Source organism: Petromyzon marinus, chromosome 49 (genome assembly GCF_048934315.1).
Source record: "Petromyzon marinus isolate PM22_M1 ecotype Great Lakes invasive population chromosome 49, UKy_Petmar_22M1.pri1.0, whole genome shotgun sequence".
Taxonomy (NCBI): Eukaryota; Metazoa; Chordata; class Hyperoartia; order Petromyzontiformes; family Petromyzontidae; genus Petromyzon; species Petromyzon marinus.
In genome coordinates this window covers 11,394,062-11,420,957 of record NC_133715.1, presented here as the reverse complement: position 1 = coordinate 11,420,957, position 26,896 = coordinate 11,394,062, and the positions used below count along the sequence as shown (strand labels likewise).

At 42.1% G+C, this 26,896-nt stretch overlaps 1 protein-coding gene across 5 annotated transcripts in view; it reads left to right on the top strand.

Moving 5' to 3' along the window:
* The first annotated feature begins 3,388 nt into the window (after positions 1–3,388).
* Positions 3,389–26,896, top strand: part of AGPAT3 (1-acylglycerol-3-phosphate O-acyltransferase 3) — a 59,148-nt gene continuing 35,640 nt past the window's right edge. For 3 of the 5 annotated variants that reach the window (XM_076074699.1, XM_076074698.1, XM_076074697.1), the window contains exons 1-3: positions 3,389–3,483; positions 3,787–3,871; positions 6,382–6,469. The gene's annotated coding sequence lies outside the window, so the exon portion shown is untranslated. Of the gene's footprint in view, positions 3,494–3,786; positions 3,872–6,381; positions 6,470–26,896 lie in introns of all 5 variants that reach the window. The other 2 variants (XM_076074695.1, XM_076074696.1) reach the window with 2 other exon arrangements.

Genomic DNA, 26,896 nt, shown 5'->3' with positions numbered 1-26,896 from the left:
TAATCGTAAAATTTCTCACTTTTAATGTGATATATAGCATACTTAGGCTAAACCCAACCAAGGAAAGGACTTTTTGCAGTAAAATACATCTATGAAAAGTGGGCCAAGTTTTTGGCAAAATGATGCGTATGCCGATTTGCTTTTTTTTTCCATAAATTGTCATGGTGAAATTTCCCACTTTTAATGTAATATATAGAATACTTATGCTAAGCACTACCGAGGAATGTACTTTTTGTTAAAAATGCAGCTGTAAAAATGGCCAAAAACGGCATAGGTTAGTATGCCGATTATATTTTTTGGGACGTGAACATTTCATCATAAGATTTTCCACTTTTAATCTAATACATAGCATACTAAGGGCAAATACAATGGAGGAATGAACTTTTTCTTGGAAAATGTAGCTATGAAAATTTGGCTCATTTTGGGAAAAAAAAAAACTGCATAAGTGGCCTAACCCCTACCCCTAACCCCTAATCCTAACTCTAATCCATATGCCTTTAAACGCGTCTCAGCGAGATGAGTTGAATCGTACATGGCGTGACTCTGTCGAGTAGAGTCGAAGAGCAAACACCACTTGCTTGTGTGACTTGTGGAACCGGGGCGGCATTTGCATTGAAGTCTATGATGGGTGTGATTGTTGCCGATTTGTAGCGCACTGTTTGGGAATGCAGCGCGTTTCACTACTTCAGCACCGATGTTCACCAAATATTCAACTGTGTAAACGTATGGGACAGCTTGGGATGTCAATGCAGTAGTTTGTTACTTGAAAATCCGTGAAGAAATAAAGAATTGCAGTGCAAATCGGCCAGTTTCGTTTTTATTACCGGCGCTTGACGTGTTACTTGTGCCCTCTGGTGGACAAGTGCAGTACCACAACCATTCAATTCGTGGTTACGCCTGCTACGTGGTGGACATGTGCAGTACAGGCCAACACAGTACGCCAGCAGTTGCCGCTGTCAGGCCTCACCCGCACATTCCCCGCAGTTGTGAGTCGCTGGTGCTGCGGTGTCCTGGCGTTAGTGCCAAGCGCGGTTGGCTGCAATTAAAGCCGTGAAGACACCGCACAGTGCCACTGCTGCTGTTACCGCGCCAGGCACTGCAGTTGTACCATGTGACCACACGGTGGCGATGCAGCACCATGTTGAATTTCGATTTAAAGCTTTCGTGACTGCAATGATTCATCTTCTTTGGTTCTTTCGGTAAAGTCACGTAGAATGATAATAAAATAATAAAATAAAATATTTTATCAATTTAAAAATAATATATTATTGTGTTATGTTATTTTATTTTATCAATTTATTATTTTATTCTCATTCTACGTGACTTTACCGTGAGAATATTATTGTGTTATTTTATTTTATCAATTTATTATTTTATTATCATTCTACGTGACTTTACCGAAAGAACCAAAGAAGAAGCACCATGTTGGTTAAGTGGTTTAGCGAGTGTCCATGATGGTTAGGTTATTTAGCGAGTGTCCATGATGGTTAGGTTATGTACCGAGTGTCTATGATGGTTAGGTTATTTAGCGAGTGTCCATGATGGTTAGGATATTTAGCGAGTGTCCATGATGGTTAGGTTATTTAGCGAGTGTCAATGATGGTTAGGTTATTTAGCGAGTGTCCATGATGGTTATGTTATTTAGCGAGTGTCCATGTTGGTTAGGTTATTTGGCGAGTGTCCATGATGGTTAGGTTATTTAGCGAGTGTCCATGATGGTTAGGTTATTTAGCGAGTGTCAATGATGGTTAGGTTATTTAGCGAGTGTCCATGATGGTTAGGTTATTTAGCGAGTGTCCATGTTGGTTAGGTTATTTAGCGAGTGTCCATGATGGTTAGGTTATTTAGCGAGTGTCCATGTTGGTGTGTATGTTGAACTTCTTTCACACCTTACATAGCCAACCATGCTCATCGGAGGTGCGGGGGAAGGACAACAAACTAAGCACAAAAGCAGTTCTCAAGAAAATGTATTTTCAATCTAGATTTAAAAAATGCGTAGCCCCAGTGACTTCCTAATATCAGAACATTCCAGATGTGCCCTCTGGTGGACAAGTGCAGTACCACAACCATTCAATTCGTGGTTACGTCTGCTACGTGGTGGACCTGTGCAGTACAGGCCAACACAGTACGCCAGCAGTTGCCGCTGTCAGGCCTCACCCGCACATTCCCCGCAGTTGTGAGTCGCTGGTGCTGCGGTGTCCTGGCGTTAGTGCCAAGCGCGGTTGGCTGCAATGAAGACACCGCACAGTGCCACTGCTGCTGTTACCGCGCCAGGCACTGCAGTTGTACCATGTAACCACACGGTGGCGATACAGCACCATGTTGGTTAAGTTGTTAAGCGAGTGTCCATGATGGTTAGGTTATTTAGCGAGTGTCCATGATGGTTAGGTTATTTAGCGAGTGTCCATGATGGTTAGGTTATTTAGCGAGTGTCCATAATGGTTAGGTTATTTAGCGAGTGTCAATGATGGTTAGGTTATTTAGCGAGTGTCCATGATGGTTAGGTTATTTAGCGAGTGTCCATGATGGTTAGGTTATTTAGCGAGTGTCCATGATGGTTAGGTTATTTAGCGAGTGTAAATGTTGGTTAGGTTATTTAGCGAGTGTCCATGATGGTTAGGTTATTTAGCGAGTGTCCATGATGGTTAGGTTATTTAGCGAGTGTCCATGATGGTTCGCTTACGGTGGCTTTCAGACCGCATCCATTATTTTCGTCTCCCCCCTCCTGTTTTCGGAACATAGATGGACTCGTCCATCTGAATAACTGCCAAATCGCTCTCAGTGATGCTAACGTTAAAAAAACGCCACTTTTTCAAATTTTCTTGCTGTGTTTTTCACACCTGATGATGATTGCTTGTGTTGCAGTTGAAACGTCGTGAGAATTTTATTGTTTTATATTTTTATAATTTTGTTTCCCTTCTACGTGACTTTACCGAAAGAACCAATAATCCCTGCAGTCACGAAAGCTTTAAATCAAAACTTAATTTGTTTAATATCCTCAGTTGCACAAACCTACAAATTGGAAATTCTGTAATATTGTACTGAGATTACGTGTATGCAACTACAATCATCTTCAGGTCATGGTCAATCCACTGCTTGACGAAGGCCTCTCAAAGCCGCTGCAATAACACAATATGACATTGGACAAATATCAAAATAGGGCATTCCTGAAAACACGTATTTCCTTGATTAATCACAATTATACAATACTCTGAAGTGAATATATCACCTCTTACAACGTTAACGTTTATTGTTGTATTCCTTCAAAGTCGCGTTTTTCACAGCAGCACGCGATTTTCATAAACCCTTTGCCCCTCCCCCCCGCAACATGAATATTAATGAGCGTGGGCAGACCACGTGACTTGAGCCAGAGCCCCCCGCCCCGTGCAATCGTGCTGGTGACGTCATCGGTGGCGGTTTCGAGTCACTCCGGTGACGTCTCTCGAGAGGCCGGTCACGTGGTCCCGTGCTCGCTGCTGTGCAGTAAGCGTGCGTGCGTGCGTTTCATCCTCATTATACAAACAATTCAATTAAAGAACACTTTTCTTTGCTACGTGGTATTTTTAAGATTTTGTTTATCAGTATGTTATTGCTGAGCTGATGAAAGAGAACGGCTTAAACAAAATACGATGTGAAATTGTGACTGTATAGCATGTAAAGATACTGATGGGCATATGTGGACATGCCCCAGTGCTGCGTGCGTGTGTTAGGGAGCCCCTTTAAACCTTGGGCATTGCGGTGAGGTGTGGGAGGTAGTGGGAAGGGTGGGTTTTTGTCATTTTGCAGAGGCTGGTTATTTATAGTGCAGGAGGCCGACTGGCATGGCTGGGCACGCCAACGGGACGAATTGAGCTCAGAGGATGATGGTGAGGTAAGGCTGTAAACGTGGGCGAGAGAGCCGCTGCATCACCCCTCCTCCATCCAGCATACACAGATCACAGCTGGTAATATCAGCATCATCACCACCCATTATCATCACGTGTATCATCATTATCATGCACCACGATCCATCACGAGCATAATCACGTATCACTGTCAACCACCATCATGAGCATCATCTTCACGGCCCACTTACACACCACCATCATGAACCGTCGACATCAACTATATCATCAGGATCATCGTCATCATACTAAACTACTACTAACACCTACATCATCATGACCATTATCATATAACATAATCATCAGCATGCACCATTAGTTACCATCACTACTATCCACATCAACATGCACCACCATCACCATGCACCCCTCATAAACTCCATCGTGATTATAATAATCATAGACCACCACTGCACCACCTCCACCATAATCATGGATATTTACACTCACTGCACCTAATTAAATTATTATCTGGATCAACATAACCACCATCCAAACCAACTACACTATCATCACATGCACCGTGATCATAATCACGCACCATTATTATCACCGACACCACCATCACTATCATCAGCAGCATCATATCAATGTCATTACACACTGGTGTCAAGCTCACTGCTGTTTTCCTTACAACTTTTGTCATCAGAGTTTCCAACAAATTGCACATCGTCATCATCTTCATCATCATCAGTGCCTTCATTATAGACACCACGTCCCTCGATAACCTCTGTAGGGTGTATATCCTCAGGACAATCACCATCATCGTTATCTTATCCATCAGCACATCATCCCCATGACAGTGCTTTCGTTTGTATCATCGCTCTTAGTAGCAGCATCAACAACAGCAGCCACAATAAAAAATATATCAATGACACACCCACATCAAGACAGCATTAATATCAATGTCATTCTCATAATTAAAATCAATCGGCCGTGGTTCTGCTCAGTAAATATGCAAGATTATTTTATTTTAGGCCCATACAGCGTGTGTTGTTAAGGTGATTGCAAGGGGCGTGCTTGTATCAAATTAACAAGGTCGTTTCAGATGCAAAATATTGGTTGGCTCTAACCTTGTCCTGAGTAAAGAAACCAACCGTGTTTGTTGCTGGTCTTAGTTTTACCTCTTGCATGCAATCGTTTAGCCACTTTGTAAAGACATGTAATTGTGATAACGATCATTATCAGCCATGATCGATCGACCGCTGAATGAAAGCCTCCCAAAGTTGGCATCATCCTTTAGGGTCCCTACGATGTCATTGGTCTCAATCAGCTTGCCTTAATCTCTTTTTGCAAGGTGGCATGTTCAAGCCCACTTTTCTAAATAGTTGTATTCAGTTATCTAGTAGAAATACTTAAATAACTTCTAAATAAATCAAGTCCTTAAAAATGTATTGCATGCAGTTGCATGTTTTTCTGATTTGGGATCTGGGCTATGACAAGACGCATAAGAGAAAATGTTTAAATCTTGACTTAAAGCATTCGTAACTGCTGGTCGCAACACAAGCAGACGACCGCTTGTGTTGCGATCGAAACGTCGTAGTTTTTTTTGTTATTTTCTTTGAGCCTATCTACGTGACTTTACTGAAAGACCCAAAGAATAGAAAATTATTATTCGACAGTATCTGCATTGCCAACTGCACACAAGGGCATTGGACAAACGCCATTTACTGCAACATTGATTGGTATTTAACTTTTGGCTCTTGTAAACTGGCTCAGTGGGAAGTACTGTACACATACACATGCAAAATGTGGGGACATTCTAACCAGGTTTTTTATTACAGTATACTTTTTCGAGATATCACTTCACCTTTAACCTATTTTAACCATGTTTTGGTATAATGCTTTTGAAAAATATGCTCGTATATACCAGGGTAATTTATATTATCACTTGGAATTTGTAACTGTAATGTTGGTAATAATTTGCTATCATTGCTCTACATGCTGTAGATATAATTAGTTTGTTCCATGTCTTTGAATTAATCTTAGAAAAGAACAAAACAAGTTGTGAACAAAGCCATGCAACATTATTACATTTACAGCAAGCGCTGAGCTTCACAAAATTCTTCATCCGAGAAAATGTTTTTCGGAGCATAATCACACAATAATCATTTTCATTTCTTCCATTACTCTTTTTGTTAGGAGGGACCTGGTGTCATATTTTTCACACTGCCATCACAACACCAACAAACGAAGTTACATTTCTGATGGAAAAAACACTCAATATTAGTGGTATAGGATTTCACGTTTTCGCTGTATAGCTCTCCAATGTGTTTTCACTTTCTCCCCTGATAATATAGCGCTTTCCCTATATAATCAAGGGAGAAAGTGGGCCGCTCGATCAGTTTCTGAAGTAAGCCGCAGCATGTAAAGCGCAACATGGGACATCATGCCTGACAACACATGGTACAACCTACAAGCCCTTTGGAGAGTTGTACTTAAAACAATTGTTTGCTGTAATGAGTTTTCTGTCCTTTATGCCTCGTGATGGGAGCAGGAAGTTGAAGGAAAGCAGGCCAGATGAGATCGAGTGGACGTAAGCTTACCCCGGGACGTGTGGCAGGCCTCAAAGTGGTGTCCTAAGGGTAAGTAAACATCCACATTTTTCAACATTATCATCAGCCATGGTGAATCCCAATTCGGGATGAGGGCCACCCCAAGTTTCCACCATCTCTCACGATCTTGCAATGTAATATTCCACTTGTCACCAATACATGAGCTGACTTCATTGTTCCGTCTTCCTGGTGGACGTTATCTTGGACGTGATCATTTCCTTGGCTGTGAAGGCAGCAAAACGTAATAAGTGGTTGCTGACAGTTTTAATGGTTCAGTAAGTTGGCTTTTAGTATGTATGTTATTGGGTATTATTAAAATTTACACCTCGCCTGGCACAATAACCATGGTGACATCACTGCTACTAAGTGGCGAAAGGCGGTAATTGTAATGTTGTCAGAACCTGTGGCACATTGCTTCGCGTGCTGCTCTACGAACCCGGCGACCTGGGTTTGGTTATCATCTATGGATAACATAAGTAAGAAGTGCTATCTAAATTGGTTCTGGGCCTCGCATAGATCAACTAAACCTTAAATGAGTACTTGATGCAGGCCTCACCTGAAATAAAGTCTTGAGTCTGATGTGAGCATCTGCCCTGGGAAGACAGAGGTAGCTGGGCATGGTGTTTGTCACACTGATGCTTGTGTCTCTCTGCTGGCCTTAATAGGATCTCACGAACAGTACTTTCCAAAATAATCTATGTGAAGACAATTTTTCTATTTGTATATTGTTAATGGGTCTGTCTTGTCATATCCTGGTGCCAAGTTTATTCCATTCCTCGTGGCCTCAAAGAGTGGTGTGGTTATTGTCCCCATGACTAAATTATGAAACGTGGTAATGATTGAAGGGTAATGCGAGGTACATTCTAGCAGAGATCTTGTTGGTCAGGACTGCAACTAGACTGCTTGCCCCATCAGTATGGATTGTTGAGCTGTCCCATCGTATGCATGGAATTTCTCTAGGTACAGTAAAACCTTGGATTGCGAGCATAATTCGTTCCGGAAACGTGCTTGTAATTCAAAGCACTCGTATATCAGTTGTGATAACGTGACGCTCGGCAGACAAAGTGTATACGTACTACTGGTATTGCAAGACCTCGCTCGTTTATCAAATTAATATTTATTAAAAAAATTTGCTCGTCTTGCAAAACACTCGCAGACCAAGTTACTCGCAATCCAAGGTTTTACTGTACTTACATTTATGCCTACACACAAAAATAAGGAAACATAAACTGACAAATTGTCGTAAATAGGATCTTCTTGAAAATTAGTCTTGAGACTTCTAGGCCTTTCTGTGTAAATAAATAAAATGTGTCTCTGCTTATATGAGCATTGAGTGGTAGTCATCTCCATTTATAGCATTGAGCAAGAGGTGGAACATCCATATTTCTTGTGACGAGGGTTATCCTCTCTCAAGACAAACCACTGTTGACTTTTGACAAAGTGGTCATCAATCTTATCAACCCTCGAGGGACAATGAGTTTTAGTCGACCTTGCTATTTCAGTGATAACAACAGCGTATCAACATTTACATTATAAGACCTCTGAGCTACCTTGTGATTTGGACTGTCATGACATAACAAGGCATGTGTGTGGGTTGTGGATATTTTACCATATTTCACCACACTGGTCAGTTTGGGTTGGTCAAAGTGTGCAGTGTAGATGTGGGAACATAGAAGTGCAGAACATCCGTGGATGTTGCTGCACTGTGCTCTGCTGCTCACCCTCGACACCCATAATCCTGTTTGTGTATGATGGTTACCCATCCAAACACTACTTGAGCTCATTCTAGCTTAGCTTCTGAGATTCGGTGAGATTCAGCAACATTCCAGGTGTGTGCCGTGGCCGAGCGGTTGCATGTTCGCCGCTTGTTGCAGAGGTTTGCAGTTAAAATCCATTGGCTGCCCTGGTTATTACTGCGGGTGTATTAACTGTAAAGCTACATATCGTCTTCTTTGTAGTGGACGTGAAAGATCCCATGACGTAATTTGGACCATTGCGCCAGCACACAATGGCCAAAGTTTGCCAAAATTTGGACCATTCCCATAAATGAAACTTATGGCGGGACCCCAGGGTCCCATAAGCGCCCGGCTCTCGCATAAACTGCATTGCGACATCATTTTATGTCTGTTAAAGGTGAACGATATTGCAATCTATTCCTCTCGACAAGCTCTACACGACGCGCTAATCAAAGTTTCAAGGTTTTGTTTCTTCTGCGTATTCGTCCTCGCTGCGCTTGGACGACATGACAACAGAATGATCCGTGCCAGGTGGGTCGCAGAGCTAATGTATGCAGTGGGACGGAGTCGCCAAAAATAAAGAAATTAATTACGTATTCTTGGTTCTTTCGGTAAAGTCATGTAGAAAGGAAACAATAAAATAATAAAAATATAAAACAATAAAATTCTCACGACGTTTCGACTGCAACACAAGCAGTCATCATCAGGTGTGAAAACCACAGCAAGACAATTTTAAAAAAGTGGCGGGTTTTTTTAACGTTTGCACTACGGAGAGCGATTTGGCAGTTATTCAGATGGACGAGTCCATCTATGTTCGGAAAAGAGGAGGGGGGAGACGAAAATAATGGATGCGATCTGAAAGCCACCGTAAGCGTGAACAATAAATTAAGACCCGAAATGGTTTATCAAATCCTTCCAATGATTGCTAAGCCAGAATCCATCTTCTCGGTTGAAATTGTCTCTGTGTTTGTATATGTGGATAGCCTCATGAACGAATCTCTCATGGTAGCCATATGGCTTGCAAAGAACCTCTGTCTTGGAGAAGTCAATGTCATGTGAGCCTACTGAATTATAACAATGATCTGCCACGGTCGAGGTGTTGGTCCTACCGTGTTTTAGGTCTGCTTTGTTTTCACGAATGCGGTCCGAGACATGTCGTTTGGTTTCTCCAATGTAACTACTACCACAGAGGCAACTTAGTTTGTAGACGCCAGGAATCACATCTTTTACAGACGGAACCAGATCACGGATTTTATGTAATGTGTTGAATCGGACCTGGATCTTGTGTTTATTCAAGATTTTGGAGATCTTTTTTGTGATCCCCGCAATGTAGGGTAAAGTGATGGTTTTGAAAGGCTCCTCAAGAGGGTCCTTCTTCATGGTTGGAGTGATAGCTTTGCGGATTGTGTAGTCGGAGTAACCATTAGCCTTAAGAGCTTGGTGTACGTGCTTGAGTTCACTGGCTATGTGTTCCTGGTCGGATATGCATTGCTCTCTATGGTGCAGAGTCTTGATGAGGGAATTCTTCTGGGATGGATGGTGGTGGGAATCCGGTTTCAGGTAAGCACCCGTATGGGTAGCTTTCCTGTAGACAGAGTGGCTCATTGAACCATCAGGTTTCTTTTTTATTAGGACATCCAAAAAGGGTAGCTTGCCATCTTTTTCGACTTCCATGGTAAATCTGATGGCTGGATGTATGGAATTGATGTGGTCGAGGAATTGGTCTAGAGCAGGCCGGCCATGTGGCCAGATGACAAAAGTGTCATCCACGTACTTCTTCCATAAGGTAGGGCGCAGAGTGGCAGTCTGGATGGTGTCAGTCTCAAATTTCTCCATGAAAATGTTGGCTACCACCGGAGATAGGGGGGAGCCCATGGGGGTGCCCTCAGTTTGTTTGTAGAAAGTTCCATTCCAAGTGAGTATGTATTGGTTAAGCAGTGTCTCACCAGGGGGGGGGGTACCTCAGTGTTTAGTCCTTGATGAACCAAGTCTTCAATGATTGTGATGGTGTCAGGTACAGGAACTTTGGTGAATAAGGAAACTACATCAAAACTGACAGCCAGGTCGTCTGGGGACAGGGAAATACCCGTGCTTGTCGATACCAGGCGAGTAGAATTTTGTACCGCAGAGGTGGTTTTTCCAGTGAAAGGCCGCAGGTTTTCAGACAGAAAACGAGCCAGTTTGTAGGTGGGGGAGTTGATAGTATAGACGATGGAACGAAGGAGTGTATCTACTTTATGTATTTTTGGTAAGCCGTATAATCTTGGTGGCCTGGCAGCAAAAGGTTTCAACGAGAACTGTTTGGTTTGATCAATTAATGCGGTTGAATCAGAAATGATTTTGTTGGTTTGTATGACGAGGCTGTTGGTGGGATCTCTTTTTATTTTTGTATAGCTGCCATCGTTGAGTAATTCTTGAATTTTGTTGTTATATTATATTTATCCATGATGACAGTGGCATTGCCCTTGTCGGCTGAGAGGATGACAATGTAATCCCTCTTTTTTAATTTATATAATTCAAAACGCTCATCTTTGCTGAGGTTGCTAGCTGGCATCTTAGCGTTTTTGAGGGTTGCAGCGATTTCAGATCTTGCTACGTCTGCAGCGATGTGACCCAGGCCCTCGATCAGAAGAAATAGCTTATCACAGATAAGAGGAAATAATAGGTAAATGCGCGAATTGCAAATAAGAACATCCCTGGGCATGTCACGTGTTTTATATGATGGCAGTGCTGGTGCTGGTGGTGGATTTCACCTGACTTGAAAGTGGTGTTGTGAAAGTAGGTCATACGGCATTCATTCATGCTGGTGCGTGCTTACTTTTGGCCATATAAGAGGGAAATGTGTGGATATACACGGATAACAGGGTCCACCAACAGTACCCCCATAGCATTGGAGAAAAAAGTTATAATGTAATATGAAAGGGAGTGGCACGTTGGGTATTGCAATACGCTATGATCCTGGTGACTTAGAGTTGAATTCCTGACCCTGGTGAAGCAAGCTAATGACAGTTTTTGTTTTACTTTGTCAGCGCCTCTTTCACGTTCACTGAAAGAGTGGTGTATTTTATACCGTATATTGCAGTATTACTGTATTGTTATAGGAATTACTAACTATCATTAATTTATGCACTCTATGATAGTGCATAACAGTAAATTACAATATCGCAGTAGCAGTTAATTCAAATTATGCTGCAGTAATTCATTAATGTTGTGATTGTAATCATTGTTGTGGGAGTTACATGATATAGTAGCTGTCATTGTCACTCTACTAAACTATAATTTGAGTGCTACCTGGGTGATGATGGAGAGTTCCCTGTTTCAGGTATTAAATTAAAACTTTTTATTTACCAGGTAAGGCCCACTGAGCTACATAGATGATTTTCAGAAGCGATCTGGCCACAAATGATAGCTCAACGAAGTGGTTTATCATATGTAGATGTATAGCAGCCAAATACTCTAAACGCGTGTTTCTAAATGTGGAGGGAAAAACTGGAGGACCCGGAGAATAATCCATGCGACCATGGGGAGAACATGCAAACTCCAAGTATACAGGCGTCAAGTGTCAGGCTCGAACCCACAATCTTCTGTCTACCAGGCGAGGTAGTTAATATCTTGCTATGAACCCGTTGTTGATGGTGACAACCTGGGTAGGCCTTCATATAGCAGGGTATATATCATTGCTGATGACACAGAGATGGCTAATCACATTTGGCGTTGTCTACGCCGCCATGGAATGTGCCCTGCCGGCCCTAACAGGTAATCAATTAGAGTCATTGCCCCAACAGTCCGAAAGACAAACTTGTAATACAGTGCACCATATATTTTTGTTTCATATACTGTACACATGTCAATCTAACTTTGAACAAAACTTCGTTTGAAGCAGATAAGAGCCCAGTGAAAAAATACGTTATTTTGTCGGCTTTTATGACTGAATATTATGATTCATAATTGTTTTGTTGGTCAGATTGTATGAGGCAGTGCCAATGTGTGTCGTGCACCCTCCTGTGTCGTACCAAATTGGTGACTGTTGTGGTTTGCTCTGCAGTGTACCAGTGTCATACAGCAATGCGAATTGCTGCTGTTTATTCACTTGACAAATTTATTTAGTTGGTTGCGTCAGGAGGAGGAGGGTGAGTGACACACATTGGCGCTTGCTCACACTATCTGATCCAAAAACTATTTAGAATCGGAAAACATTTTACAACAGATATCTGGATCAATGGAGAAAACAGTATAGCCGTAAAAGCGAACAGAAAAAAATGCATACAATATTATTTGAGATTGAGTTAACTCAGTGGAGGGAAGTCCAGCTTTGATAAGCAATCATTTATGACGACCTTCATGGCCATTAATTGAACCTTGACCACCCAATAGATGTGTTCATACGCCGTTCCATTTTTACACTCGGCGGTTAAAGCTGGAAGTTGTTGGACGGACGATGGAGTTTTGGTGATGATGAAACGCGGTTTCCTTGTGTTTTTGTTTTGCTGCCTAGGCTGAGAGAACGGTATAATTTACTGCGCACTGCCATTGTGTGGCTGTAACGTACACCCGCAAGAGCGTACTCGCCCATGTCATGACCAGAGCCCCACTGTAAGCGAGATCCCCGTCGCTTGTGCGCATCACAGTTGCTCTATTTAAGCAAATAAATAATGTAGCGGAACGAACCACGCCAGGAGACACTCGCAGCTGAATGGACCTCGTTACTTATGGAATGTTTAAATGTTATGCATTGTCAAGCTGGTGACCATACTTCACAACTCACTGACTAGCATTGTAAAGTATAATCAGAAAACCCCCAATCACCTGACATGGCTTGGGAAAGCCTTCATCTGGTAGTGAATTGATAAAGGGCTGTACATTTTTATTATTAATAGCATGTCTAAGCCTTCAACCAAATATGACCTATCTCATCAGATCTTGAAGCTAAGAAGAATTGAGCCTGGACAATGCTTAGATGGACGCCCATCATGCATACAGCCAGGTGTTATTGGCTGTGGGGCTACATAGTGAGCAGCAGATGAAAGTGCAGCAAAATCAATTGTTGTACAGTACTGTACTCTACACTCCCCCCCGTCTATGTTCTCCAGGTCATCCAGTTTTTCCATCCGCATTTAAAATCAACATGCGCTTAGAGTATTTGGCTGCTATACATTTCCATATGATAAGCCACTTTGTTGAGCTATCATTTGTGGCCAGGTCGCTTCTGAAAAAGAGCTATATAGCTCAGTGGGCCTTACCTGGTAAAATAAAAAAATAGTATAGTTTAGGAACTAATAGTTTAGGAACTATAAATATACCAACAAGCGGGTTAGGGTCCCACAAAGGGGGGGAGCGTTTTAAGTGGAAGAGACAGTGGAGGAGTGATGCCCCCTAAAATGATTTTAAATTCGCAACTTTCCAATTTTTAGTCAAGCGCTATATCCACAGTGCGACCCAGCTATATAATCAAAATGTGTAAGCTGTTTAATACATTTGGATGATTGTGACTGACGAATACAAATTATGACATTTTTAATCAGTTCCACATATTTGACAATCTCACTTAAAAAATTCTAAAATCATCCTAAGAAGGCATATGTGTCCTGTTGAAAGTAATACAATATGGTTTATTTTACTTCCATGGTCTTACATTCCAGAATATGAATGCACCATCTCCTTCCCAGAAAGGTGGGCAAATTCACTTTTTACAAGTACATCCGACACCAGGGTAGCCTATGAGCAATTCTCCCTCGTGAAGAAAAGAGGACAAATCATGGCTCTCTATCCAACATTATGGAACTGGCCTCTTAGAAGGACTAAAATATCTTTCATTTGCCACAATTGTAGTAGAATCTCTGCTTATAATTGAGAAAAATCCAACAACAAAGTGTTTTAAATTTTGACCCACCAGAATATTGGAGCTTCATACTCAACACTTACGAATAAATGATTCCCATCAGCAGCTAAATAAGATGTTTACACCTCCTGCAATGTCACAACACTCAAGCCGAAGATAAGTGGTTGACCCCCCCCCACCAGTTACCAGTTGATATGATACGGTTAACTCTTAATTATTCGGCTTGCGGTTTAACAGTACTCTTCACTTTTGCATGCACGCTGGTGCTATTAGCAGATCCTCACTTGTTGGCGGTCAGTGACAACATAACCACAAACATGCTGTCAAGTAAACCGATTATTCACTATGTAACACAATTTTAGTTCCTGGGTAGTGTTATTTCGTAATTGCTTATGCCTAAAAAGTATAGAAAATGGCTATTATTCCCCACAAACTTTGCTTTTGTCACGAGGACAGTGATATTTGGAAATTTACCTATTTTCAATGAGAAAACAGGTGAATTTGTGTCTTTTTGTTCACATAAAGTCAGAAAAAAACAACATATGAATCAAAATTAACATGTATTTATACTAAAGTAATAAAAAATGACTGCAAAAGATTTAGAAGTGAGTAGTTTTTCGATATTTACGATAATACTGTCAATCACTTTCACAAACCAGCCCCCAAATGTAGTCTCCATTCATGTGCTCGTTATACTGTCCTTGGTAGCGGCGTTCAAAGTCCAGTATATCCTGGTGGAAGCGCTCGCCTTGCTCCTCCGAGTACGCTCCCATGTTCTCCTTCAATTGATCAAGATGAGCATCAAGGATATGGACTTTGAGGGACATCCTACAGCCCATTGTGCCATAGTTCTTCACCAGAGTCTCAACCAGCTCCACATAGTTCTCGACCTTGTGATTGCCCAGGAAGCCACGAACCACTGCGACGAAGCTGTTCCAAGCCGCTTTCTCCTTACTAGTGAGCTTCTTGAGGAATTCATTGCACTCCAGGATCTTCTTTATATGTGGTCCGTCGAAGACACCGGCTTTGACCTTTGCCTCAGACAGCTTAGGGAAGAAGTCTTGAAGGTACTTGAAGGCTGCTGACTCCTTATCTACAGCTCTGACATTGTTTCATGAGGCCCAATTTGATGTGCCGTGGTGGCATCAGCACCTTCCGAGGGTCCACCAGTGATTCCCACTTGACGTTGTTCCTCCCCACAGAGAACTCGGTCTGCTGTGGCCAGTCCTGCCTGTGGTAGTGCGCCTTGGTGTCCCTGCTGTCCCTGTTGTCCCAAAGGCAAAGATAGCAGGGAAACTTGGTAAAACCGCCTTGGAGACCCATCAGGAATGCCACCATTTTGTAGTCTCCGATGACCTCCCAGCCGTACTCATCATACTTCATTGCGTCCAGCAAGGTCTTGATGCTGTTGTAATCCTCTTTGAGGTGCACTGAGTGAGCCAGGGGAAGAGACGGGTACTTGTTACCATTATGGAGCAGCACGGCTTTGAGGCTCCTGGATGAGCTGTCAATGAAGAGGCGCCACTCATTCTGGTTACAGGTGATTCCGATTGCCTCGAACAGACTGGTCACATTGTGGTAGAAGCAGAGCCCATTTTGACGGGTGAAGAAGCTGCAAAAAGGTTGGTGACGCTTCATCTGATCTGCGACTTGCACACTTTTATCCAACAAGTTCCACTGCTTGAGCCTAGACATAAAAAGCTCGGCATTCGACTTGGTGAGACCAAGATCTCTGATCAAGTCGTTGAGGTCTTTTTGGTTGGGGTAGTATGGGTTTCTCTCCTCAGCTCCACCTCTGAAATTGTCGTCTAGATCTACAATGTGTTCCTCTTCTAAAGACGGCTGCTCTCACTCTGGAGGAGTGGGTATGGGGAGCTCATGGCAGTGTGGCACTGGGGCGATGGATGAAGGAAGGTCCGGATACGTAATAGCAGGTGCATTCTTTCCAGTCCGACGTTTGGAAGGGTCCACCATGCAGAAGTAGCAGTTGCTTTTGAGTGGTCAGTGGGCCTCACACATCTTAGCAGATGCTTCCACAGAGTACTTTTTTGCTCTTGTCTTAATAAATTGGCCGCAGACATAGCAAAATGCATCTGCCGGATGCTTGCAGCCTCTTGATGCCATCTCAGAAAGGCCCCTGTATTTATACTACTATTTATATTACTGGAAAGTTCGAGAATGTTCTAGAAGTTACTCCAAGTTTACTCAGCACTGAATCTATATGAAATGTTCTGGAAAATAGGTGCATTTCAAAATTTCACTGTCCTGGTCACAAAAGCAAAGTTTGTGGGGAATAATAGCCATTTTCTGTACTTTTGAGGCATAAGCAATTAGGAAATAACACTTACTACCCAGGAACAAAAAAATATATAGTTACACAAAATAATTATTTTAAGTAGTAAAAGCAGACGACGCATTCTACGTCGGTCAACAATAAAAAAAAACATGTATGGTCTAATTCATTTGCGGTTGTATATAGATGCTATATGAATCCCAAATGTATTGTATATATTGCACGATCCATCTTGTTTAATTCCTCTGCCGCGATTTCCCTTGAGAATAGAGGAAATCTATGTATTTAAAATCAGAAATGTGTTTTTATCTATACTAATTCCCCCCCCCCCCCCCCCCCTGCATGCGATCGTTGTCGAGGAGAATAAAATTCTTCCGGACATGTGGCTGATGATGTCACATTCATAATCAGAATATTTATTTAAACTGGAGGAATCCGATGAGCTATGAAGCTCTATTCCACAGATGTCCAGTAGGGGGTCACAAAGTTAAAACAACAAACAATAAAAAAACACGATAGGAGTGCAAAGTATAGGAAAGGTAAACAAATAAGACAAAAAAATTAAAAAAAAATTACGCTGCTCTTCGATGTGCTTGCATAGGGGGGTCGGGAACCAAAATACCAAGAGCCATTTTTTTTCAATTCGGTACAAAACTCAATATTTCCAGAGCTGCAATGCATGTTAATACGAGACGGTGGTCCTTAATAAATGACGTCACGAAGCAGCAGTCCTGAAAGAGCTGCATGCAGCTCCTCAGCCACAGGTTGCTGACCCCTGCGCTAGCGCACAGACGGCCTCTCTCACCGGCTCCGTCATCCACCTGAGTGCCTCATGGGGCGCAAGTGACACGAGGTCCGAGGGGGTGGGCGCTGTTTGTGGTGGGGGGGGACCTGGGGCACGTGAGATGTGTTCCGTCGTTGTAGATTATGCCATTGGATGTGTGCGCGAGTGCTCACTCTCTCTCTCCACTTTCCTCTCACGTGCTCTCCCTGCTTCGTCTTTCAACCATCAGCTGGCAGCCGTGCCATTTATATGCAGGTACTTTCAAGTTCCTACCGTGTTGTTTGAATGTTTTTTTTCTTTCTATGGGGACATGCAAAATGTTGCGCAATTTGCCAGTGCACTTTTAAGTTTTATGTGGATTCTAAATGCTTTCTGACGTTGAGTTGCAAAAATAAGCTAATTTAACGCAACTGATAACAAAAGGTAAGGCGACATTGCGGAATATGTAAGTACAACTGAGAGCCGAGGTTCAAATCCAGGACCTACATTGCAGTGAATTTGATTATCTCTGTCCAGGCAACAATGATTGCTTAAAAAATTTCATAAAATTTGATCTGGACAGACAACACATTTGTTCAACATACATACACGTACGGTGTGAAAGAAGTTCAACATACATACAATGGATGACTGCATTGGATAAAAAAACACTTTTACAGAGCGTGAAAGGACACGTTTATTGTTGGATATGAGCAGCCTATTAAAGTGGCTAAACGAAAAGCCACGTTGTGTGCCATCCAGGGCCGTTCCCTGACCATTGGCCGCCTTGGCGTTGAGCCAACATATTTGGCACTTGTTCAAGCCACGATTCCTTGAAGCCGAGCCCTCCCCCGCGTTTCTTCTTAAACTGATCATTGTTGTGCTACAGCCGCACATGAATTGCGTAGTTAAAGTCTTATTTACCCAGAAAAGCCCGAGAGGGTCAGAACGCCCTTTTTAAGCAAGAACTCAAAACATTTGTCAATAGCACAGTGCTTAATGAATATATATTTGATAGATGTTTTACATGTGACCAAATTTGATTTTTATTGTCCAGAGAAATCCCATACATAGGAGAGGATAATGCTAAAATAAGTCAGAAACCTACTTTCTGTATAGTCCCATACGGGTACCTTATCTTCCTTGCATACGGATGTTTTACAAAATCTCCATCTGTACATGATCCTCCAATCCCGCCTCCCAACCCTACCAGAATGTCTGGTTTTATCTCTGGCCATAAAAGCCTTCGTGTTAAATTATCTCTGGAGGTTGAACTGAGGGTCCATTGGTACACAACCTGGTTTAATAAACCAATAGATAAGAGGCGTCGTTTAACCTTGGCGCTGATACCTTCTAGACTGCACCGATCTTTGTCCTCTCGCACCACACAACACTCCAGTCCATGGAGAAATTATGGCTTGGCAAGGGGTAGGATAATGGAGAAATGTGTCAACAGTTGTGGCGTTTATTCCACACTGCTCAGTAGGAGCGCATGTCCCATAATTCAATGTCACCTCTGACTCTCCCTAGGCACTGAAATGAGCACTCAAGGGATCAGTTGGATGGTGCGGTCCCTCGGTGGCTGTGCCTCTGTCTAAATCAGAAACATGTAGTGCAGTGCAATCAGCCTGTGTATCATAGCAGTGTCTCAATCGCGACCCTGAGGCATATGCTGACTGCACAGTGCCTCTGACCAAAAAATCCCAACAGAGATATTCACCCACAATACAGGTTTTTTTTTGGGTTAAATCACGTGTCGGAGATATTCACGTCGACAAGTGCTTTGAGGCATTTGCAGCAAGACGAGATGTGAATGCTGCTACAGTGAGGCTGCGGAATTCATCTTGGTGCAGCAGTGATCTCTGATTGCATTACTCCTCAACTGTTGTGGAACAATTACGTGGTTTACAAAGGGGCACTGTCATGCAATCATGTCTGCTTTTTCAAATAATCGCTTTCCACACCATTTTCCAGTTATCTTTATGGTGAAAGGAGTTGTAAAGCCACATACAGTGCATCTTTGACTGAGAAATTGGGTTTTTGTATCGTTTGTGCATGCTGCTCTGCAATCTGTAGATATCGGTATTCCATTACAGGCCTGTGCCTACCGGTATAATTTATATTTAAAGCATTTATATTACAATCTTGATTTGAATCAAGATTTGAATCAAGATTGTAATATTGTAATAATGGCATTACATTTTAAGTGCTGGGACAGGAGAGGTGAAATCGGGTTTGACAGTCATGTGCTCAGGGTGTGTGTGTGTGTGGCGTTAACCTTACAAAAACCTCTCTTGCACTGCTGCTCTTCAAAAGGGAATGACCAATGCCCATTATTTACAAACAAAAACTCCAGCGAGTCTCAAGGACTCTCTTTTTTAGGGCTGTCCTGCATTGTGATGTTTGATCAATTCCGTTAATAATTCGTGGTACGTAGGAGGAAACCAGAGTACCTGGAGATACACCACACATGTGAGGGAATAGTATTCGAAGCTTCACACAGGTAGTTTTAAGAATCATTTGCTAAATTTCCACTGACTGTCCACCTCAGCCGAAGCCCACAATACCTGGTGTTTCTAAGTAGTCGTCCATGTGAGTACGAACTAGATTACACCCTGGTCATGTTGATGGCGGCAGTCGTCTGTTTAAAATGTATTATTTAAATTCAAAGCCGTAGACTGTATAAACATTATAATGCACTGTATTTTAAAGATAGCATAATTGTTACTAAACGTACAATTATGTCACGCTTAAAACAATGACTTGCTCATTACTTCAATTATGACCATGCTTTGAACTAGCTTGACAGTCCCACCCAATGTAAACGTCTGCACTTAAGTGGCAATTGAATTCAGTCGACCGTGATAGAAAAATCTGAAAAGTGGATCATCTTTTCGGCCAACGAAACTTCACAGGAGACACTTTCAAATTGGCCCTGACACAACTGGAGTAAATCTACTTGGAATAGTTTGTTAGTGGAATCCGATTAAAGATTACATCTGTCCTAAGCAAGGCATTACCCTTCTTTCAGCCTCTGTTTTTCAAAGGTCCTCCATGATATGCTGTCTTTGTTCATGGTTTTTGTTGTGAGTGGTTCATTATTTGCCCCTTAATCTCAGTTCATATTCAATTGAATGTTTCATGGTTGGTTTGGATACATAAAATGTAGTTTTGCTTCTATTTCACCATAGTTGGTGCAGCCCACATTATATTTGTCTGTTCTAATGCTCACATAATCCTGCTTAGCAAAAAGCGGGGCTTTGAGGCACAGCTTGCACAGGTGAAATGTATTGAAGTCTGGTTCGGATTTGATCAAAAACGCAACACATTGCTCGCAGGGGAAGGATGCCGACTGGAAATGAAAGGACGCTTGTGTGTTTCTCGGGATTTTGTATTGCATTGGTTGCTGTGGTGCTTTTTTATTACATTTACTGGTGAGTACGTTTTAATTCTTTGCATTTAACACACATGCCGAATTTGCAGGGCATGGCCAGGATATAGCTCTGTTGATATTGCGTGCATGCTTCATTTTGTGAGGATCGAGTTGAAATCCTGACATGTGAATGAACCTTGTTCATTACAGCCCCCCACCATCATGGGTACCATCAGCATCATCATTATCGTCATCTCTCCTAGATTGAGATGTACATGCCACTCATGCACGCTGCCAGCCAGGTGGCTCAGCAGTAGAGTGAGTGGCTCGCAAACAGATGGTTTCCACTTTAAATCTTGGTTGGTCATTGTTTCGGCCCATAATCTATCCAGGGTCGATACAATAAGCACTGCTTTTGTAGGGAAGTGAACAGTGGTTGCTTTATGGATGTAGTTGTGTTTATTTTGTTGTCATTCCCACGCACTTCCGATTAACACAGTTGGCTACGTATGGTGCAAAAGGAGTTCAACCTACATAGTACCCCCCCCTCCCCCCGCTATAATAATGTGGAATTTCACCCATTGGTAAACAGGAGATGGGCACCACCTCGATGCTCATTTGAACACGAAATCACTCTGACTTGTGCATGAAAGTCGTTGTCATCATCATTGTTTCTTTGCGATTGAGAAAAGCGGAACTTATTTATCCTTCACATCTTGGAGCAGGAAAGTCATCAGTAATTGTCCTGTAGTGAGATTGGTCTCTGCCCCGACTGACTAGAAATGCATTTGAATGATGTGCAATACATGTGGCATTATAATTTTAAATTCATCACCCCGTATTTCTTGTATTTGATAAACAAATTAACTTAATAAACGTATGCTATTTCTGATTATTTTTAACTGCAAATTCTGATTTTTGCTTTAACTGTCCTTTAAGCATGGATGTGGTAGTTCCTTTTAATATGTATGCATTTATTTTCCTGTATCACCCTTCAAATGTCCCCTTCGCAAAGCCAATTGGCGATCCATTAAATAGTGAACAGCAGATTTGAAGCCAGTTTAGAACAGACACTACGTGAATATGTATAGCAGGTGCACTGTATTTGCCCTGAAAGACAAAATAACTGAACAGATTAAACAAGCATTGCGTGTCTGCACTATAATGCTGAGTGTGCTCATTAGTGCTGATGTAAGTGAATCGATTTACTTGATCGAACGATCATAAAAATAACCGATCTAAAGAGATTAATTAATTCGTTTTTGGGGGGAGGCGAGAGTTGTTATTCTGGGGCCGGCACACACGGCTGGGTCGGCATGGCTCTTGAGGACTGGAGCTCGAGTTTACTGCTCAAGAAGATTTCTTGGTTCGAAAGTCAGGGGAGGAAAGTGATCAGATCCCAGCAAAATAACGCGCCACACTTCGGTTGCAATTATGTACACGTTATTAAATGCCCTGTTGGCTCATTGACCTTTTCAGCGTGGCATTTTTGCGATAGGTTTGGACAATGTTGTGATTCTCGTGAATGTGTTTAGCGTTGTTCGCTCTGTGGGTGGCAGCTCTCTGCAAAGGGATAAAGCGTACAATATTATAAATCGCATACCCTTCTTCTTTGGGTCTTCTATCTACATAACTTTACTGAAAGACCCGAAGAATATGAATTCCTGCAGTTACGAAAGCTTTAAGTCAAGACACATACACATCCATTTATTAGGCACTCGTTGATATTGGCAGCATAGTATCTTGAGATATTTATAAACAATATTTTGTTTGCGTTCCCTCTCTGGTTTCACGAGTTATCTTTTTAATTATGTTCCCGCTCATGATGTCCTCATGTCAATGTTTGGTGTTATTTGCCTGTTTGCCTCGCAATTATTTACTTTTCATGAAAGTATATCTTTTTTTTTACAATAAAAATAGATTTAAACATCGATTTATCAGCAGATATTTTATATGGAGTCTGAAGAGATTGTCTGGAAGTAAAAAGAAACTAATTTGGTAAATTTTGATTTAAAGCTTTCGTGACTGCAGGGATTCATATTCTTGGTTCTTTCGGTAAAGTCACGTAGAAGGGAATTTTATTGTTTTGTATTTTTATTGTTTTATTGTTTCCCTTCTACGTGACTTTACCGAAAGAACCAAGAATATAATTTGATAAAGGTAAGAAAAGAAGACAACAGTGGTTCGGACATGTTGCAGGAATGAGCTCGGATAGGATCCCGTACTTTGCGATGCTTATCTAAGTGGAAGAAATAGGAGCAGTGGAAGACAAAGAGCCAGATGGAGAGACGGAAGAACAAAAGAGCTAGAGAAGGAAGAGAGAGAGAGAGAATGAAGCAGTAACACCCACTTGGGAGAAATAAATGAATGCAATTTATTTGGCCCTATTGTTGTAGAGCAGATGCAACGTACATACAGGGCATCTGGCCTCCAAAACGCTGTAAACTCACCGCAGTGCATACCCAAGCCACTGGAGCTATGCACTTTTAAATGTAGATTGGAAACTAATTTCTTTAGAACAGTTTGTGTTTAGTGTGTTGTCCTTCACCTGCACCTCCGATTATTAGTACGGTTGGCTACATACGGTGCAAAACAAGTGCAACATACACGTATACATACGTAACGCGGTGACTACAATGATGACATCGACAACCCCTGCCCACCAGGATCTCAGGTCCTGGGTCTCAGGTGCAGTGCCAGTAAAGCACAAGTTTTAATTCTTGGATGCGTGCATTTGTATTTTTGGAAATAATATGCGAATTTTATGTTTTTTAAATCTGATTAATCAAATGAATTATAGTGACACGAATCGATTATTTCAATAGTTGAAATCTGCAGCTTTAGTGCTGATGATGCGGTATGCCTCCAAGCCTGTAACCCAGTCATATAAACAATGATGCAGCAGCATAATCATTTATTATTTATACCATGCCTCCCACGTATTATACTAGAGTTGCAACTATCGACCATTGATAGAATCCATTAATAGATCCACAAACCCTTGCAGGCAGGCTGAATGGATCAAGGGAAGATGTTGTCTGCATGAGTCATTTCCTGCAGACCAATTAGGTGCTACCTGTGTAAAGCAGTTCAGCATGTACGTTTCTCACGGGATATCTGCGCGAACATTGTGTGTTATCTTACTGCTCGTGTGACTTTCCACCTGATACATGCAGTTTTCTTCCCACACGCAAAATTAATTGAAAAAGTACTTGGTAGAAACACACCAATCTTGATTTGAAGCTTTCGTGACTGCAGGAATCCATACTCTTTGTTTCTTTCAGTAAAGTCACGTAGGTCGAAAAATTTAATTAAAAATAATATATCACAACGTTTCGATCGCAACACAAGCGGTCGTCCTCAGGCGGGAAAAATAATCCAGCAGTGGAACTGGCTATCCGAACTGCCTAACTGCTGAACCAGCAGTTCCACTGCTGGATTACCACATCCACTCACAATTAATATAACTATTTTTTCAGTCCTGCGTCAATCCACTGCTAGATGAAGGTCTTCCCACACCGTATCAATCATGGGGATTGTATGACCATACTTCACCACCATGGTCAGTATGGGTTGGTGCTAGAGGGGAATCGAACCAGTTAAGATGTGACGTATTACCATATATATAAAAGCAAAGGTGGTCTCAGAAACAGAACATTATCAAGCTCTCGTATTGTTCCACTATCTCTTATATGTCCTTTAGCAAAGAACGGTTTTAATTCATAACTGTATTATGAGTTCGGAAAGTATTTATGGAGGAGGTAATCATGCTTGCCTTGTGTAGTCCTAACCCACAGTTAGGCACAGTCCATTGTCTTCAAGGTAAGGAGAAACCCGGAAGGTTCTGCGTTGGATCTTCAATAATTGTGTTGTTATGGATATCGCAGGCTGACCACTTAGCTTTCCATCAGCTAGTGATGTTTTTTTCCGGCAGACACAAGTATTGATACATGTACCCAGAATGGTTTCTTGCACTCTAAGTGTATGGGTCAGAGAAAGCTGCTAAAAACCGTCCGGCACGGCGTGGGCTTTTTGCGGCCTTATGCTCCACAGGGAGCGAAGAGGAGTAAGTAAGTAGGCGTATGGGTCGTGACGATTTGATTTCTCCATTAATGAGTAATTAAGAATATCCACATTGAACAATTCATATGTTGAGAAATGTAGCTACACGTTTTTTTGTGTGCAGCATTCAGAGTGGCACGGTTTGTGCTTCAGCAGCAACATGAGTGCAACCCACTCATCAGAGCCAAACCCTTGGCCCAGTGCTTCATGCCCCTACGAGGTCACATGGAGGAAACACCGTACCCCTGGCTGGCTTTAGATCAATCAGTCGTGTTCTGGTGCCTTCTATTATCTGTAGAGATACTGCACATGTTGTCCCCGCCAGTACAGTGGCTTTCTCCCAAGTACCCCGTGTCTCTCCCAAAAGCCACTGAGGGCTATGATCATGAAGCGTCTGTCTTTGGAAGGAGCTGCTGGATTTCTCTACCTAGTCTGATTTGAAATTGATGCGATTAGTCTCCTCAGAATCCCCGCTCAGAGATGGAAAAATCCAAATGCTTTTTAGTGTTAGCCATTTTCTGAATAAAGTGCAGAGCTGGATTATGCGATTGCTTAAGTAATTGATTACTCTTTACAATTATTGCTTTGACTGATCGAAAAACAAGAAATTTGTTGGGGGGAAAAAGTATTACTTTTGTTCCCACTTGTGTCGCTGTACAGGAAGTAATGGGTGGGACTTTACCACGTCATCGACATCAGCTTGCAGGGGGTTTCCTGCCTTCAGGAGGCAGGATCTGGGGGCCACCACCATTTTTTAAATTAAAGTTATACTTTGGTGTATGGATATTTACCAGCTTTTACCTTATGATGATGTGATGCGTAGATAAACATACTCCCTGTTTTCAGGGATTTTAATATAGGTGGATTTTCTTTTATAATTGACTAAACAGTTTAACTATATATATGATCGTGCAGCCCGGTGGGACTGTGGTTCAAGGACTATACTGCTCTCCTATGCTTTGTACTGTTTTACTCCATGTGCTGATAGCTGCTCTAAGAACTATTCAGCTCAATTAACTTGACAGAGCAGAACAATAGGCTATTGTGTGAATGCATTCAATAACCAAGACAGAAATGTCACACTTAATTAAAAGTGCAATTAATTTTAATTAATTAAGAGTCAAGGAATTTTTCAGCTTCTGAAGAAACTGCCAGCACATGCAGTGAAATGTCGCACATGGTGCCTAAAAGCACACCGTACAACCTTACGAAAGAAAAACAACCTCAAGCACCTAAGCAGATGTGAGTTCCAGGCTTAGCTGGCAGTCGATTCAGCCCAGTATCCATCCGGTGTTGACAACATAGACATCACTCTGTGGGATATCAGCAATGCTCTTTATAAACAGAGACAATTAAAATGTATAATGTCCTATCACTGACCCAGAGCTGTAAGCTGATAACACTGCCCCATTATTCATTTGAGCAGAGGGGGAACTCTGACTTTTAATTACATTTAATATATATGCATTTGTTATTTGTGTGCATTAACACCACAACCTTGTGCTCAGGTTTATTAAGTTAAATAAGTCCTATCCTGCGAAGTAAAGAAAAAACATCAATAGACCAAAAATGCCCTACGGCGTGTTTTCTGCTCAAATTTTCTCCGACTTTTGAGTCACAGAGAGCTGAGCTCTATGCGCCAAGTTTGTTAACAAGAGTTGGGTTGAGAATTAGGTTTCGAGGGCCTGTAATCACGCAACGTGGCGATGAAGAATGTTTTCATGGCTCTGGGTGGACAGTGCACACGCGCAAACATATCTTTGAAAAGCTTTATGGTCAGCAGCCAGCTTAGGAGCACTGACCACCACATTCATCATCACTGCTGAGAACGCCGGTAGAAGTGCCAAGCGCAGCAGAACATGTGTCAGAGCGACAGTGGAGGGGTGCACAAGTGTTTTTGGCAGTATGGTTGATGTAGGTTGGTTGGTGCGAACTTGGCCGGAGCCTCCGGCAGTCTGGCCTTGTTTGGGGTGTGACCAGAATTTACTGTGTTCACTTGTGTGGCACAAGGTAGTTGAGTTCAACTTCACCTGTCCATCCCTTTGGAATCAAAGTCAACAGTGGCCATACCGTGGATGGGCCAGCCCCTACAATGAAAATGTGGAATGTCCAGTATTGTATTCTTTGAGTCTTTCGGTAAAGTCACGTAGATAGGTTCAAAGAAGATGACAAAAAACTACGACGTTTCGATCGCAACACAAGCGTTCATTATCAGGAAGAATAAAGAGGGGGACAGCTGCTGAGGAAGACTGTTTTAAAGGTCTAAAATGGGTGTAGCCCAATGGTCATAAACGATGTGGGCAGGGCTAGTGATGTTAATGTGAGAAATTAGCATGTTAATGTAAGATCGGAGGGCGACGTCCACGACGAGGGCGCGGAGGTGGCTATGCT